The sequence below is a fragment of the Oryx dammah genome, unplaced genomic scaffold (genome assembly GCF_014754425.2).
Source record: "Oryx dammah isolate SB20612 unplaced genomic scaffold, SCBI_Odam_1.1 HiC_scaffold_16, whole genome shotgun sequence".
Classification (NCBI taxonomy): domain Eukaryota; kingdom Metazoa; phylum Chordata; class Mammalia; order Artiodactyla; family Bovidae; genus Oryx; species Oryx dammah.
Genome location: NW_024070200.1, coordinates 45,838,754 through 45,855,632, shown reverse-complemented (window position 1 = coordinate 45,855,632; position 16,879 = coordinate 45,838,754). Strand labels below are relative to the sequence as shown.

At 48.3% G+C, this 16,879-nt stretch overlaps 1 protein-coding gene and 1 pseudogene across 2 annotated transcripts in view; one reads left to right on the top strand and one right to left on the bottom strand.

Annotated features, from left to right (window-relative positions):
* HOMER2 (homer scaffold protein 2) overlaps nt 1–16,879 on the bottom strand; it is a 126,953-nt gene that overhangs the window by 66,857 nt on the left and 43,217 nt on the right. The window lies entirely within an intron of this gene.
* LOC120875665 lies at nt 701–1,423 on the top strand (annotated as a pseudogene).

Below are 16,879 nucleotides of genomic sequence, written 5' to 3'. Positions count from 1 at the left end.
TGAACTTCGTCTCAGGAAAAAACACTTAACAAGTTCCTAACTGGGTTTTTAAAAAAGTATTTTTATTTATTTTGGCTGCCCTGTGTCTTACCTGCGGCATGCAGGATATTTTAGTTACAGCATGCAAACTCTCAGTTGTGGCAGGCAGACTCTTAGTTGCAGCATATGGGAGCTAGTTCCTTGACCAGGGATCAAATCCGGGACCCCTGCATTGGGAGCGCAGAGTCTTGGCCTCTGGACTACCAGAGAAGTGTCCTATCTGGGTGTCAGATTATAACTTCAGTTTGTGACTTCCTCTTCAAGCTGTACTCATGGCTCACTAGGTTAGTTTCACCATTCATGGGTAAGAGATTTGCTCCAGGAAAAAAGACACATAAATAAACCCAACACTTTTTGTAAAAGGCACAAAGAGAACCAAATTTCACTACTTCAGACTTAGTCTGACCTCTCACCCAGGATGGAGGAGCTTGAAAATCCCCCTCTTCTACAGAGATAAAGTGCTGCCGGGGAAACCAGTCCTGAAAGTCACATCATTCAAGTACCTTGCTTCTCAGATTCCTGACAGGCGGGTCCTTCTATTCCAGTCAGGAGAACCTCAGCTGCAACAAAGCAGCCACAACACCTGGGGAAACGAAAGTTCTTGTGCATCTCTGAGACAAGCAATGCAGGCAGTCAGCTAAAACCTGAACCCCTGGCAAATATGAGAAAGATCCCGATTCACAGCCAAAAAGCAGGTGAGAACAGTGTGGGCTTTGGTGATCTTACCACCCTGCCCTGTGTCAAGATTAATATCGAAGTAAGTCATCAGATACAGACCCAGCCTAACAGGTTTACTTATTGGGGACTTGGACTCCTATTACGTGATCTGAACAACGTCTTAATAGATGTCGATTGCAACATACAACTCAACAAGGGTGAAGAATTAAGTCATTGAGAACCTCTACTGAGATCTGAGGAAAAGGGCCAAGAGAAACTGGAAGAGAGAAGGATGCGAAAAGGAAGACCGAGGAATGGCTCAGTAGATTCAGGGTGAAAGAAATCTGTAGAAAACTTGGCTGTGTTCCGGTGGTGACGACTTCCCCACCAGAACGTGCCTCTCACAACCGATCCCCTCCATCCCTTTCCAGAAGAGAAGAAGAGGACACACAAGAAGAAGCACCTGGTGTGGAGCCCCAGTTCCCATCTCACAGATGTGAAATGCCCAGGATACTACAACCATCTCTAGCCAGGCACAAACTTAGCTTTGTGTGCTGGCTGCTCTACTGTCCTCTGCCAGCCTACAAGAGGAAAAGCCAGGCTTGCAGACGGATGCTCTTTCAGATGGAAGCAGCATTAAAAGCACCCTGAATACAGATGAGTGGGAAACCATCACAAAAAGCACATTTTGGATTTAAAAAAGAAAGAAAGAGGGACTTTCCTGGTGGCCCAGTGGTTAAGAATCCACCAATACAGGGGACACAGGTTTGATTCCTGGCCCAGGGAGATCCTACATTGTTGTGAAGCAACTAAGCCTGTGCACCACAACTACTGAGCCCAAGCACCTAGCTCCTGTGCTCCGCAAGAAGGGAAGCCACCGCAATGAGAAGCCTGCAGACCGCAACTAGAGAGTAGACCCCAGCTTGCCTCAACTAGAGAAGAGCCCACACACAGCAATGAAGACCCAGTGCAGCTATAAATAAATAAATATTTTTTTTTAAAATAAAGAAAACTCAGATGTGTGAATGGCTATGTGCTCACACCAGACTAAAGATACCTGCTCTTAACCCCTGCTGTTTGGAAGGTGTGCTAACAGAGCTTCCTTAAACACGTCTCTTCTTTTAGACCTCAAGTTTGTACTTTTGAAACAAAGAGTGTTTTTCATTTCTCCTGGAACTGTACAAATCTCAGAGTCAGACAACATACATAACCACCAGCCCACTCAATGTGCTGGTTGTGTGACATTAGCCAAGTAACTTAACCCCTGTGAAACTTCTTTATCCATAAAACATGAAGCTTAAATGAAATAATACCTATAGATAATCAACAAATATTCCTTCCTTTCCTCCCAGCAAAACTCAATCTTCCACAGAATTGAAGTAAGACACCACAGTGACCGTCTGGCACAACCTCTGTCTGTCCGGCACACCATTCTGTGCCTCACAGATAAAGAGCCTGTGTAATCATGGAACAGGAAGACAGCCAGGAAATAATCGGCCAGTTCCAAGATGCCACCAGGGCTCCTGAGGGGAGGGTCAGCTGCCAGAAGATAAAATAGCCTTCTCTTGCCCTCACAGAGTCTCCAGAAATTTCCACCAAGTACACAGAGAAACCAGTGTCAATACTACAGAGGCTGGCAGATCGGGAGTATGACCCAAGGCCATGGACACCTTGCATGGGCAGTCACGTGGCAGTGAAAGGACAAGAAAGACCAACCAAGACCTCACAGGGCCGCTGCGAACAGCTGCTGGATGGCGGTATCTCAGGGAAAACATGCGCCATATCACGTGACACCTTCATCCACTTCCGTGACACTGCCAGGGTTGTGCCAACCTTACCCACTGCTTGAAAGACAGCTGTTTGCAGCCGCATCCATCTCTCAGCGAGGAGGACCACTTGAGAAGGAGGCTCCCAGAGGAACGGTGTGCCTGGGCCTATGCTGTCCTGCCATCCCCAGTGTGCTCTATTTAATTATTCAAGGAATGAGGCATTGTTGCCTTTGTGGGCAAAGCTTTCAGAATATTTAAAATTCATGGGAGAAGCCAAAGAGTGGCTTTTTAAAGCTCCCTCCCTTGAAGCCAGTGATAGGGCTTTCAATCAGGTGGTGGGATTCCAATTTTCCAGAATTTTCCATCTTTGGTGAAACATGCCTGCTTTTAAAAAAAAAAAGAAAGAAAAAAACTGAGAGGAGAAAAAAAAAAAGAGGAAGCTCTGACAAAAGTCAAACTTGATTAATCTTCAGTTTTGTCCCAAGGGAGTCGCTTTCAGACTTAGCAGATCAGATGCTGTGGGTGCCAAAGTCAGGTAGGAGGCCAGGAACCTCTTAGGAGCATGCTGGGTGTGGGGAGGGAGGGGGACCCTGAGCTAGTATACTCTGCTCCACCCCAGGCCCAATTCAGAGATTGTCTCACCCAACTCCACATCCTGGAAGAGATATACAGGCCACCAAGGTGGGCGCCTGAGGGCCCACGAAGGTGGGCTCACAGCCCTGGCCGAGATGTGGGCTAGGGCTAGGCACCCCTCAAGTCTGTGCCCAGGGAACACTCACCACACCACATCACAGAGGGGTCCACTGAAGCCCCAGGATGGGCGAGGGGCCCACACTGTCTGAGGAAAGGCAGGCAGGCTTCTGGGGGCCTCAGCATTCATTCACTGAGCTGCACTGAGCCACTGCAGGGGCTTCACGTCTCCCAGCGAAGCTCAGCCCACAACACCACATCCTCTCCCTACAGGAAAGCCTGGCAGAGCCCAGAGCTTTTTGCTTCTCAGAACAAGAAGTCTGGACAATGGTTTCACAGCCATCACAGGCCACCTCTTTCTGTCTCTGCCCTGTGTACACCCCACTCATGTACACCCAGGTGCGCTCAGGCCCCCTCAGCCCCCATGGAGCCAAACCCTCTGCCTGCGCCTCCCTCCCTCTGGTCCCAGTCCCTCCAGGTGTCCACAGGAGCAAACCACCTCCTCCAAATGGCAGTGGTCCTCTACGTGGAAGCCGCTCTCTCCTGCCCCTGCCTCTTGGCCCAAGTTCTCTTTTCTCTCAGCTGAACATGCCCAAATCCTTTCAACAGGCGATTCTCATCTCTTTAGGGTCAAGGACTGCTTTGAAATCTGATCAAAAACTATAGCCATCCTCCCTAGAAAAGAACCTACACATATACAGTGCTCCATACAGTTTGTGGGGATGGGTGTTCACAGACCCCTGAATTGCACATAGGGACTTCATTTTTAAAAATTGTGTATTTATTTATTTATGGGTCTGCTGGGTCTTTGTTGCTGTGCACAAGCTTTCTCTACTTGTGGCAAGTACACTCTGCTCTCTAGTTGTAGCATGTGGGTTTCTCACTGTGGTGGACTCTCTTGTTTTAGAGCACACCCTCTAGGCATGCAGGCTTCAGCAGTTGTGGCTCATGGGTTTAGCTGCCCCGTGGAATCTTCCCTGACCAGGCATCAAACCCATGTCCCCTGCATTGGCAGGCAGATTCCTATCCACTGGACTACCAGGGAAGGCCCTAGAAACTTCATTTTAAGAAACCTTCCTTCAGGGAACTGCCCTGGTGGTCCAGTGGTTAAGACTCCACACTCCCAATGCAGGGGGCCTGCGTCCGATCCCTGGTCGGGTCACTAGATCCTGCATGTCACAACAAAGATCCCATCTGCTGCAACTAAGACAAATACAGAAACCTTTCTCTGTGTCATCCTTAGGAAACATGTAGCCAGACCCCTCCAGCTCTGCTCTCCTTCCTAAATCAGATGAACTCCAGCACCCAGAACTAAACACAACATTCTGGATGTCACATGCAGCAGACCCCTCACCTCTACTTATTCCATACTTCAGCTAAGAGCTTCAAAGTTTTAGTCAGCCTTCGATACAACCACATCACTGGGGCTGACTCACAGGGAACTCACCACCAACTCAAATCCCCAGGTCTTTTACATGCCTGGAAAGATACATCTCACTTCTCATCCCTCTACCTGGGGGACAGCCAGGGGACCACACCCTCCCAGTCACCCAGCATCATCCAGGCTCTTGGTCCTCCCTGCTAAATTGGAGCCAGTCTTTCCCTCCTCCCTACACTCTCAAATCTCCTGAAGTCCTTGAAACCTGCAGGACCAGCTGTCCAGCCAGAATACGCCCTTCACCTTCACAAAGCTTTGTAACTGACACAAAGCTAGTCTGTGAGGACAGCACTGCCCCGCCATATACAGCCAGTCCGTTCCTCTCATCCTCCACAAAAGTGGAACCCAAGGGGAGATGGGCGGCTGGTGTCCTTGTGGCCCCCAGAGTGTGGCTCTGTCTGTGCCCTTGGAGGTGAGGCCATTCCAGTCACCTGTCCCCTGCCACACCCGTGCCAGCCTCCAAGTGTTTCCTGCCACCAATGGGGGCTTCAGCTCTGAGCCTGCCTCATCCTCCGTCCACCTTCTGTCAGCACCCCCACCCACAGGACACACCCCTCGCCCTGGACTCAGCTCCTCCCATCCAGTGCCTTCTTCCCCGTGCCCCTCAGTGAGTTCACTTTCTTCCCTGAATGGCCCATGCCCTTCCCACAGACCGTCACTGTTCCCCACCCTATGGGAATTCCTTGCCTCCCAACCTGATGCACTCTGCCATCTCCCTCCTCTGCATCCACACCCAAGCAACGGGGTGGACAAAGCTGGGTGGACGTGTTTCACTTTAAATGCATGTTCTCTGACCTCAAACTGTCTCTCTGCAGTGGCCCACAAAGCGTAGGTTTCTCTGGGAGGCTGGCCACCCGGTCCCAGACAATTTTACTCTGTTTTCTTCTCCTCAGATTCCCATCCCCAGTCCTCCACCCTTGCTCTGAGCTAATGAGCCTGCCTCATACATCCTGGCAAGAAACAAGAGCCCTGGACTAGAACTCAAGCACCTTCCACCACACCCAGACCTGCCTCCATCTGCTCGCACTGTGGCCTCCTTCCCTCCTTCCCTCTCTCTGCTCCAAGGGACAATCTTCCCCTGATGCCCTGAACCCCACTCCTGTCACCGTAAGGCCTAGGCTCCTGGGTCACCCTGCTTCTCTTGGGCAGCATTCCTGCCAGCATCCACACATGCTGGAGCTCTCCTATCTTAAATACCTTCTCCTTTTACCCACAGCCTCTCACGTGACTGTCTCATTACTCTGTACCTTCAACTGTCAACTCCATTCACTTGTTCATTCGTTTGCCTGCGCTGGGTCTTAGTCGCGGCATGCAGGACCTTTTAGTTGCAGCATGCGAACTCTTAGGGACTTCCCTTGTGGCTCAGATGTAACAAGTCTGCCTGCCATGTGGGAGATGCGAGTTTGATCCCCGGGTCGGGAAGATGACCTGGAGGAGGGCATGGGAATCCAGTGCAGTCTTCTTGCCTGGAGAATCCCATGGACAGAGAAGCCTGGCGAGCTATGGTCCATGGGGTTACACAGAGTCGGACATGACTGAGTGACTAACACACACATGCAAAGGCTTAGTTGCGGCATGTGGGATCTAGTTCCCTGACCAGTGATCAAAGCTGGGTCCCCTGCATTGGGAGTATGGAGTCTGAGCCACTGGACCAGCAGGGAAGTTCCAATCAAGAACTTGAGAAAGTGGTCCACACCTCCCTCACACAACCCCCGTCCCAGCCTCTCATTCATCTTCCAGCCCACCTGGTGCATGGCCCCACCGGACTCGCCACTGTCTGGATTCAGGTCAGGGCCAGCATCAGCCACCACGCCACTCAGCCCTAGGTCACTTGTACAGCACTCAACACTGACACCCAAGCCCCCGCTGAGACACAGCCCCATCCTCCCTCTCTCCCTGGGCTCTCCTCCTCTATCTTTCTTGCTGGCTCCACCTGCTCTACTGCCACCTGGAAAATGGACACTTCTGAGCCCTCTCCTCCTCTGCCTTCCCTCTCAATCCATCAAGAAGTCACCCAATCTCTTCCAGTCTGACCTCTGCTGAACCCAAGCTACATTAACTCCCTGCCTTCTGCCCAGCTCCATACACCCCCTCAAGCTTAACAGGATGTGGCCATTTGACCTTGAGTCTCCCACTCCACCCCTCACCTTCTGCTCCTCCAGGCTTCCCTACACCTTATTGTTGTTCAGTCGCTTAGTCGTATCCAATTCTTTGCAACCCCATGGACTGTAGCACACCAGGCTTCCCTGTCCATCACCAACTCCCAGAGCTTGCTCAAACTCATGTCCATTGAGTCAGTGATGCCATCCAACCATTTCATCCTCTGTTGTCCCCTTCTCCTGCCCTCAATCTTTCCCAGCATCAGGGTCTTTTCCAATGAGTCAGCTCTTTGCATCAAGTGGCCACCAGTTGCTTAAACCCCAAACCAAAGGGATCCTTCTCATTCCCTCCCTCCCCCTTATTCCTACCTTATAACCAATCTCTCTGAAAGCTCTAACAAATCTTCCCCCAAACCATCTGCAGTCTACTCACTTCTCTCCTTCCCTCCGTGACCTTCCCAGGCTCAGCCAGCACACTCTTTGAACACAGGAACCTTTTCACTTCTTGCTTCAGGTCTTATCCCCTTTCATCCATTCTGCACAGAGCACCAGAGAAGTCTTCTTAAAACGTAGGAAGGGATGTGTCACAGGCCTATTAAAACCTCTCTGTCTTTTTTTGTTTGTTTGTTTGTTTTTGGCAGCATCCCTTGGCATGTGGGATCTTGGTTCCCTGACCAGGGATTAAACCCACATCCACTGCACTGGAAGTACAGAATCTTAACCACCCACAGGTCTGTCCAAACCCTTCAGTCTTATCTGCTCTCACAGCATTTCAAATATAAGCCATCGTCCATGCCACAGCCTATGAGATCTGGTCTGCCCTCATGCCTACCTACTCTCCAACCCCAGCCTGGGCGCCCCTCCCTCCCTCGCTGCCAGCCAGCCCCGCAGGTTTCAGTTTCTGAAACATTCTGGGCAGCCCCTTCCCACACTGGGTCTTTAACCCCACCCTTCCCTCCACCTAGAACGATCTGCTCCTGCTCTTCACGTGACAGAGCAGCTTAAATGTCACCTCTTCCGAGGCAGCCCATAAACATACGGCCTCAAGCTGGGCTCAGCCCCTGCTTCCTTCCCTCATGGCACCGAGTACAACTTGCAGCTATTTTATTTGTGGATGCTTGCAGGGGGAAGAGAGGGCTGGGAGTGGGCAGAGACAGGTGGAATCTGTCTCTCTCACTAGAACGAGAATTCCATGGAAATAAGAGGGGGGCCATGTCTGACTTAAATTGTTAAATGTTAAAAATAATAATATTTTTTGATAGATTTGGCTAAAATATGTTAGAATTAACAAATGTAGTATATTAATGCATATAGGTGGAACCTACAAAAATGATACTGATCAACCTATCTGCAGGGCAGGAATAGAGATGCAGATGTAGAGAATGGGTATGTGGACACGGAGGGTGGGGGAGGGGTGAGTGGGACGAACTGGGAGATTAGGACTGACAAGATATACACTACTGGGGCTTCCCAGGCGGCTCAGTGGCAAAGAATCCACCTGCCAAGGCAGGAGAAACCGGAGACACAGGTTTAATCCCTGGATCACAAAGATCCCCTGGAGAAGGAAATGGCAACCTCCGCCAGTATTCTTGTCTGGGAAATCCCATGGACAGAGCAACCTGGGGGGCTGCAGTCCCCGGGGCCACAGAATAGCTGGACACGACTTAGTGACTAAACAACAACATATACACACCGCCATGTGTAAAACAGTAAGCTAGTGGGGACCTGCTCTATAGCACAGGGAGCTCAGCTCAGTACTCTGATGACCTAGATGGGTAGGATGGGGTGGGAGGGAAGTCCAAGAGGGAGGGGATATATGTATACCTATAGCTGATTCACTTTGTGGTACAGCAGAAACTAACACAACATTGTGAAGCAATTATACTCCAATAAATAAATAAATAATATAAATTAAAATTCATTTCACTTGTTTCTTTTGCTTTTTTAATGGAAACTAGAACATGTAAAATTACATATGTGGCTTCATATTTCTATGGGACTGTGCTGGTCTAGTTAGCAAGGGTGGGAAGAAGCAGATTATGACATGATGTTGATATAACACTGTATTATAATCACCTGCTTTATGTGATAAACAACATAGAGAGGCACAGGCCAAGCATTCAGGTACACGGAAGGCAGGTAGGTCAGACGAGGTTAGAACAGACTTGAAACACCAAACTAATGAGGATGAAGTCATGGATTGCTGCTACTTAGCTGAACGCTCTGCAAGTAGCTTATGCCAACTATCCAATACATGTGCAGATTTGAAGGCTGCCACTGGAACAACAGAGGATGTGTTTCAACATGGTCATATAGCACATGTCCTAAAGCCCTTCCCAACTCCAGTGGGTTCCTGGGCCTCTAAGAACAGACCTACTGTCTAGATATTCTTGTCTGCATACAACTCAGTGCTCTTATGCCCAACCCTCCCCTCCTCATACTTAGAGAACTAGACTCATCAAAAGAAACAAGGGGACTTCCCTGATGGTTCAGTGGTTAAGAATCTGCTTTCCAATGCAGGGGATGTAGGTTTGACATCTGGTTGAGAAACCAGGATTCCACATGCCGCAGGGCAACTGAGACTGAGTGCCACAACTAGAGAAGCCCAAACACCACAAGGAAGACCCAGCAGAGCAAAACATGGGAGAAAGGAAGGAAAGAAACAAGGTCTTGCTATGCTGGTTTCTCTGACTGTCTCAACTTCGGGCCACTGCAAGACTCAGAGCGGGACCAAGGAGAGGGCTATGCAGAAGTGCCCAGCCCTCCTTCCATGGGGCACATGCCACGTCGGCTGATGGGGGCAAGGGCACAAGATGAGCCGTCCCCACAGAAAAGCCTGTGCCCTCAGGTGTTGAGCTGACCCTCTGGGTCACCACATTAATGCTCATTCCCTCCAAGAGATTATCTGCTCCCATGGAGCAAGGAAATCTACTTCTCACAGAGGCTAATAAACTTACAGATCTCATTACTCAAAGAGGTCGTGCTGGCAAAAATTTTAATGCATTTTTTAGGAAAGGTCTGGAAGATTATTATCAACAGAACAATGGCTGGCTATTCGGAGAAGCGAGGGCAGAGAGGTGACTGATGGAGTTGAAGCAGGCTCTCCCCTCCTCCATACAGCATTCCCCAGGGCTATGGAAGGTAAAGCACTTGGAGTCCAGCTGGGCTGGCCATCTCTGCCCACCCCCTGGGTCTGGGGTTGCTTGCCTCTGTTCCTGCCCCCTGGTCACCTCGCATGCTGGCAACTAGCACATTTACCAACACATTCCTCAGTCTCCAATGGGCACTGCAAGGCTGCTCACAAATCTGTATTTGCCCACAGTCAGCTGTATCAAACCATTTCTTCTCTTCCTAATCTACCCCCTCGTTCTCAGATCAATTCCTTAGCTCACACAGAGAAGGAAAAGCCAGGCGACCCAGCTCCCTCATTCCCCTTTCCACCTCAGCTTCAAAATGCGACCATACCTGCACCTTGCCTGGTCTCTAAGGGTGATCCTCCCAGCATAAAGCTCTTGTTCTAGTTCCTTCCTGCCATCCACTTCCCTGTGCCAACCACACTGCCTGTCATCTTTCTCTAATATCTCCAATCTCCACTCCTATTCCCCCCTCAGCCTCCCAACATGCTCAACTGATGAACTGAAAATCAGCCTTCCTACTACCCTGACTCATCCTCAACCTTAGCCTGACTTCTTTATTCCCCTGCCGAACACTCACTCCTTAAACCACTGCAGATGGATTTGTGCCTTCACACCTGGCTGAAGCTGCTCTTAAAATTCATCAGTGCCCTAACTCTCCCACCCCCACAGCAGGATTTAACAGCATGCACCTTGGGTCCCCACCCAGCTTCCCGAGGCCTTCACCCATGTTGAGTACACCTCCCTTTCAGCCTCCTCTCTCCTGGCTTTCGCAAAACTGCTCTCCTCCAGCCTGCCTCCAGTATCATCACCTCTAAGTCTCACCCACTGGCTTCTTTTCCTTCTCTTCAACTAGTGCCCTTTCCCAGAGTTCCATCTTCATCTTTTTTAAGTATTTTTTTTTTAAATATTTTTATTATTCTTATTGTTATTTTATTTATTTTTATTTTTTGGCTGTGCTGCGCAGCATGTGGGATCTTCGTTCCCCACACCCCCTGCACTGGAAGCGCAGAATCTTAACCACTGGATGGCCAGGGAAGACTCCCATCTTCATCTTCTTGATCCACTCTCTCCTTGGGTGATCAAGCCCATCTCAGAGGTGATGCCTCTCAAATCTGTACCTCTGATTCTACCCTAATTGCTGAGTGTTAGAGCTGAATTTCTATTGATGGAGGCCACTACACATGACCCACTACAAGTGGAAATTCACCATATTCACCCAGACTAAACTCTCATCAACTCTCTCCCCTAAAATGCCTCTCCTCTTGTGTTCTTAATCTCAGTCAATGGCACCACCATCCACTCAAACAGTCTAGAAATACCTGAATTGCTGGCAGCTCCGCCTCTCCCTTTCTCCCGTTACAACAATCAAGAGCTGTGGGTCCACTTCCCACATGACTCTCAGGGTGCCTTTGGCCTCTAGAAAATGCATCTTAAGAACACGAATTCTGCTCTCAAATAGGCGTGAGCTTGGTTTCCTGGCTGTGAGCATGAACAGATTACTGAATCTCTCAAGCCCAATTTCTCCAACTATGAAAGTGAGGGTTGTTGTGAGAATTGAATGAGATATTGTATAGATACACTCTGCATACTAACTCAAACCCACTAAGTTTTCATTAAGTAATAGTTTAGTTTGTGTCCTGATTTAGCAACTCTATAGGAAAGACATTCAAGCTTTCACTCTCTCATCTCTGGAAAGGTGCCTTACATATATTTTTCTGCTTTATTGTATATATATATACTCCTAGAAGCTGCCACAATCCAGCACAGAACAGGGCATGGTTTACATATATAAATCTGGGCCATACATACTGTGTGCTCTCAACACTTCTTGCCTGGACTGTGGCTAGTTTCTATGAAGTCTCTTTCCTCCAATCTCTCAGCTTTCTGCGCTACCCTTCATTATCATCTCTGGAATAATTTTCCTAACACAAGTAATGTTCTTCTCTTCAAAACTGAGTGTTCCTTCATTACCTATAGACTGAAGTCAAAATTCCATAGGACATAGCATGTTTCTGCCTCCTAACCCAAGTTAGCTCATCCTCTCTGAGCCCACTGCCTGCTACTGCCTGGGACTCAGGCCTCATTCTTAGGTACCAAGACGAACTGCTCCTCCCACCTCCAGCCTTACCCATGGCTGGCTCCCCCTGCCATCTATGGGATAAAGTCTCAAACACGTAGCACAAAGGCCTTTCCTTCATGTCTGTACGTTCCTGACCCCTTCTCCACACTCACCATGCACTTCACATTCTTTCTCACCTCCCTGCCCACTACTAACAGCTAATGCACATCACAGTGTGTGCTTTGTTTAATCCTCACAACCACACTATGATGGTGGTACTATCATCAGTCCCATTTCACATATAAGGAAACTGAAGCTCACCAAGGTCAGTATCTTGCTCCAAGCCATACAGCCAGCGAATAGCCAGCCCAGGCCTGAGTCCGAGGTCTCTGTTCTTGATTTGAACGCTCTACTGCCTCCTCTCCATCTCAATGCTTCCCTTTGCTCTGCAGTTCTGTCTGCCTCGGAAACTCCTCCTTATCCTTCAGGACTCAGTTCCAAAGTTACCTTTTTTAAGAAGCCTTCTGCAACTTCTCAAAGAGTTAGGAATTTTATCCTTAGTGACATTTCAATAAAAGGCTATTTCATTGTCCTAATTAGCTATCCACCATCCATCTCCCTTGGGAGGGCAGGAACCCTATCCCAACAGCCTCTGTCATCCTGTTGCCTGGCCCAGAGAAGGTGCTAAAAAACTAAGGGGTGCCCAAGAAAGTTACAGGAGGGACTTCCCTGGTGGTTCACTGGTTTAGACTCTGTGCTTTCAATGCAGGGGACACAGGTTCAACCCCTGGCTGGGGAACTAAGGTCCCACATGCCCTGTGGTGCAGCCAAAAAATTTGAAAATAAATAACTTTTAAAAAGAAAGTTACCAGAGCTGATGAACAGCTCTGAAGAGTGATCAGAGAGGAGTTCAGATCCATATAAGTGGGTGGGAATCAGAGATATGAGACTCTGAAGCCAATCACTGTCTAGTCCACATAGGCCCTGGCCCCATATTGATATCTCCCATGTTAGCTCATTAGGTAACGTTTGCTTGATGTCTACCTCCCCTACTAGACTGAAAGCATCATGGGGCCATCACTGTGACTGTTCACAGCACATAAGGCAGATGGCCCTGATTTGTTGAATGAATAAGTGAATGACTACACAATGAAGGGCTCCCTAACCAGCAGCACAAATCACTAGTCTGATGCCCCCCACAATGGGGAGATACTGATTTTTGGTTTCTGTTTTTGGTCCACTCTTGCACCTCCCCATGAAAGCAACTGGCTGGTAGACTGGTTTTCTTGTGAAGATAGGTGGGTCAGCTTCCTGACCTTTCTTGTCCACTAGCTAGTAACATTTCTCCACCCACACAAACTGAGAGGCTTAGTGATATGAACGGAAGCCTCAGAAGACAAACTGCATATCCTCTGGGTCACATGATGACAAAGAACCAACTCTGACAATACTCAGGACTGGGAGAGAGCAGCTGAGGACTTGAGGAGGGCCCAGGAATGGACCATGTCCAACCATGTATCCCCAAAAGGCACATCGGGAGCCACTTGTAGACCTTCCACCCAAGGCAGAAATGACCATGATCTTAGAGAACTTGGGCACCACTGATGAAATATTTATGTCAGTCAAGTATACGTGTGTGCTCAGTCATATCCAACTCTTTGCGACCCCATGGACAGTAGCCCACCAGGCTTCTCTGTCTGTGGGATTTCCCAGGCAAGAACACTGGAGTGGGTTGCCATTTCCTTCTCCAGGCGATCTTCTTGACCCAGGGATTGAACCCTCATCTCTTGTATCTCCTGCATTGGCAGATGAATTCTTTACTACTAGTGCCACCTGGGAAGCCATTTACGTGTCAAAACAGTGTTCTAAACGTTATGCACACATTTTACTAGTCAGTTGTCTCAGTCCTTTGATAGATGCAGATGGTGAAGCTAGAGAGATAAAATGACTTGTCCAAGTTCACACAGCCAGCCAGGAGGGCTGGGATCTGAACTCAGCATCCTCTCCAGTCTCCAGACAGGTGGACTTCCATGACAACAGACTCATCTTGCTGAGACAGCCAATTCTAGTTTCAGTCTGCCTGGAGGGGTCAGAGAGTTTGTCCTCAGACCAACTGAGCTGAAATCAGCCATGTCTGCCAGGAGCTCCTTCTCCTGCCCTTCAGAGCCTCCCAGAACAGAAGGACCTGTTCCTCATCCCCAAGAGGACCTTCTCCATCACCCCTCTCCCGCAGGACAACAGACACCAAAGCAACCCTCCCATTCTCCATTTATCTGAACAACTCCAATTAAAAGCTTTCCCAATTAAAAATCCCAAAAGGGCTCCAATGCCAGGGCAGCAGGGTCTGCAATATGCCTCACTAATTGGATCCCTGTGGACAACCCCTACCCTGTAACCCACAGAAAAGACACCCCCCAGTGCACAAGGGGAGGAAGGAGGACAAAGGCTGGTTGGACGGTCCTACTCATCACCCAAGAGCTGGACCAAGACCTCCCAGAACAAGGCAGCTGAAAAGGACTGGTCAGAGTCCTGCTGGCAGCTGAGACGCAGCCGCCACTTGGCTGGGAGATACCTGGGTATTTAGCACTGTTTACGAGGTCTGTTAGGCTTCCCAGGTGGCTCTGTGGTGAAGAATCCGCCTGCTAGTACAGGAGACTCGCTTGGAGCCTTGGGTCAGGAAGATCCCCTGGAGGAGGGCGTGGCAACCTACTCCAGTATTCTTGCCTGGAGAATCCCATGGACAGAGGAGCCTGGTGGGCTACAGTCCATGTGGTTGCAAAACAGTCAGATACAACTTAGCCACTAAACAGCAACAACTACCGGGGTCTCTTCATGCACAGCTCTTAAGCTAACTGCTTCGGCTGGTGGCAATGCTTTATCCTAAGCTTTTCTGCACAGGGTGGAGGATGCCATGGTCCCCAGTTCCTTAGAAGAATAAGACGAATATCAACCAGGCTTGTGAATAAAAAATTAAAAAAAAAAATCTCCAGTCGTTGACAAATGTCTAAATGTGTTCCCCACATGCGTATTTTTATTCTAACAAGCTAATTTGAAATATAATTTAAATAAATTCTACCAGAATGATACCATATGACTAACAGCCCCCGGCGGCAGAACTACTGGAGGGAGGCTTCATCGTACATTCAGCAGAGGTTCCCAACCTGACACTCTTCCCACACAATGCACACCCCACTAGGAAGCCAGCTCCGGCTGCCAACACGCACCTCCAAGCCTATAAATATGACTAGGGGTGGGGGCAGGCCATGTGCGCAATACCTAGAAGTGCAGGCAGAGAACACGCGGGGCTTGGGGACCCAAGGATCCAAACCCATGCAAATCAGCAGCTCTTGGCCCCAACTCCTCTTGAGGCTCCTTTGTGCTTAATTTATTTTCCTGTTAGAAAAAAAAAAAAGTCTAACTCTCAAGGTCAGGACCCAGCACACCTGAGAGTTCTATTTTCCTAAAAACATGAAGAATGTTTTTTCTCTATTGTAACTCTGTTTGGGGGTGCTGTTCACTTTTGACAAAGGTGCAAGGAATTTTTCTTTTCAAAGGGAATAGGAGCTCCCATCCCCACCCCATATACCAAAAGAAGTCTTTTCCCAAAGGTTTTAGGTGCTAATGCTGGCATAGGTAATCTGTCCCGGGATTTATCCAGATTTTTTTTTAATTGCCTGACAACTGAAGCAGGGACTGTACCGACCTCCCTGACTGTGCATCCTTGTCAATCCCCTCAACAAGGGAAGCCTCTCTGCAGGAGGGGCCTGATGCCCAGCAGACACAGGGCTTTGCAGAGAAGACGTCTAAGGGGTGGGCATGGGTGCTTTCGGCTTATAGGCAGGCTTCTTTTCTAGGTCTTACAGCAGAATTACTCTGCCCTAATATTTCCAAACAAACAGAGACAGTTTGAGCAGCTGGGTCCTCGTCCACCAGCCACCCTTAGCAACCACGACGGATCCTCGGTGTTCCTACCAGGATTCACTAAGGAGTGGTGACTCATCCGAAATTACACGGTCTCCGCAAATTACCTAATGTTAATTGTGATCTTGGTCTCCTCTACCATTTCTTTCCTTCAGTAATTCATTTAAAAGATTATCAAAATGTGGCTTTTATATTTTAATTTATACCCTGCCTTGCTCTAGAAAAGGATTTCAGTAGGTTTGCAGAGATGTATAAAATTCAGCAAAATGATAAATCAGAAGTAGATTTGGAGTTGAATGATGGTGTATATTTATAGTAACTGGCAGGGAAAGATGTCCATTCAAGGTATTTTAAGTTGAAAAACTTAGGTTACAAAAGAGATGTGTGACATGATTCCATTTTGATAAAAATATCCAATTTTTTGATATTGCTTGCTCTACATAAACGTCTATCTAGACACTGAGACATGTATACATGGAAAAGAGTCTGCGAAGATGGACATCTGATTGCTGATGGAGGTTATCCTTGCAATGTGGGATGACAAGTAATTTTCACTTTCTTCTTTACACTGTTATTTTTTTAGTATGAACATGTAATACTTTTATAATTAGAAAAAAGCAAAGCTATCCTGTTTTTTTTTTTTTTTTTTTTTTTTTACTTAGTGAAAGAGTGAAGGCAAAACAAGGACAGGGTCAAAAAACTGAGCGAAGAATAGACCTAAAGGATGAGATCTCATCAATGTGATAAGGTCAGCACACATCTGTCTCCTAAGTTCCCCAGAAGCCACTGCAGAAAGGAAACCTAATAATTTACACAAACCACTGAGCCCATCAGACAAAAAACAAACCTCCCTTCTGTTCTAGGTCCCCCTTCAGGGAACTGTGTACAAGCAGCAAACACGCCCTCAAGTCCATCCTAAAACCGAGTCAGGAATTTCAGGATGGCATTTTCCCAAAGTGAAAGTCAACCCAAAATGAGTCATTCATTCATTCGGCACATATCTACTTGTTATCTACCCGATGCCAAGCACTGTGTACTTTTCCAGCTCTGACATGAAGGGTGACACTAAG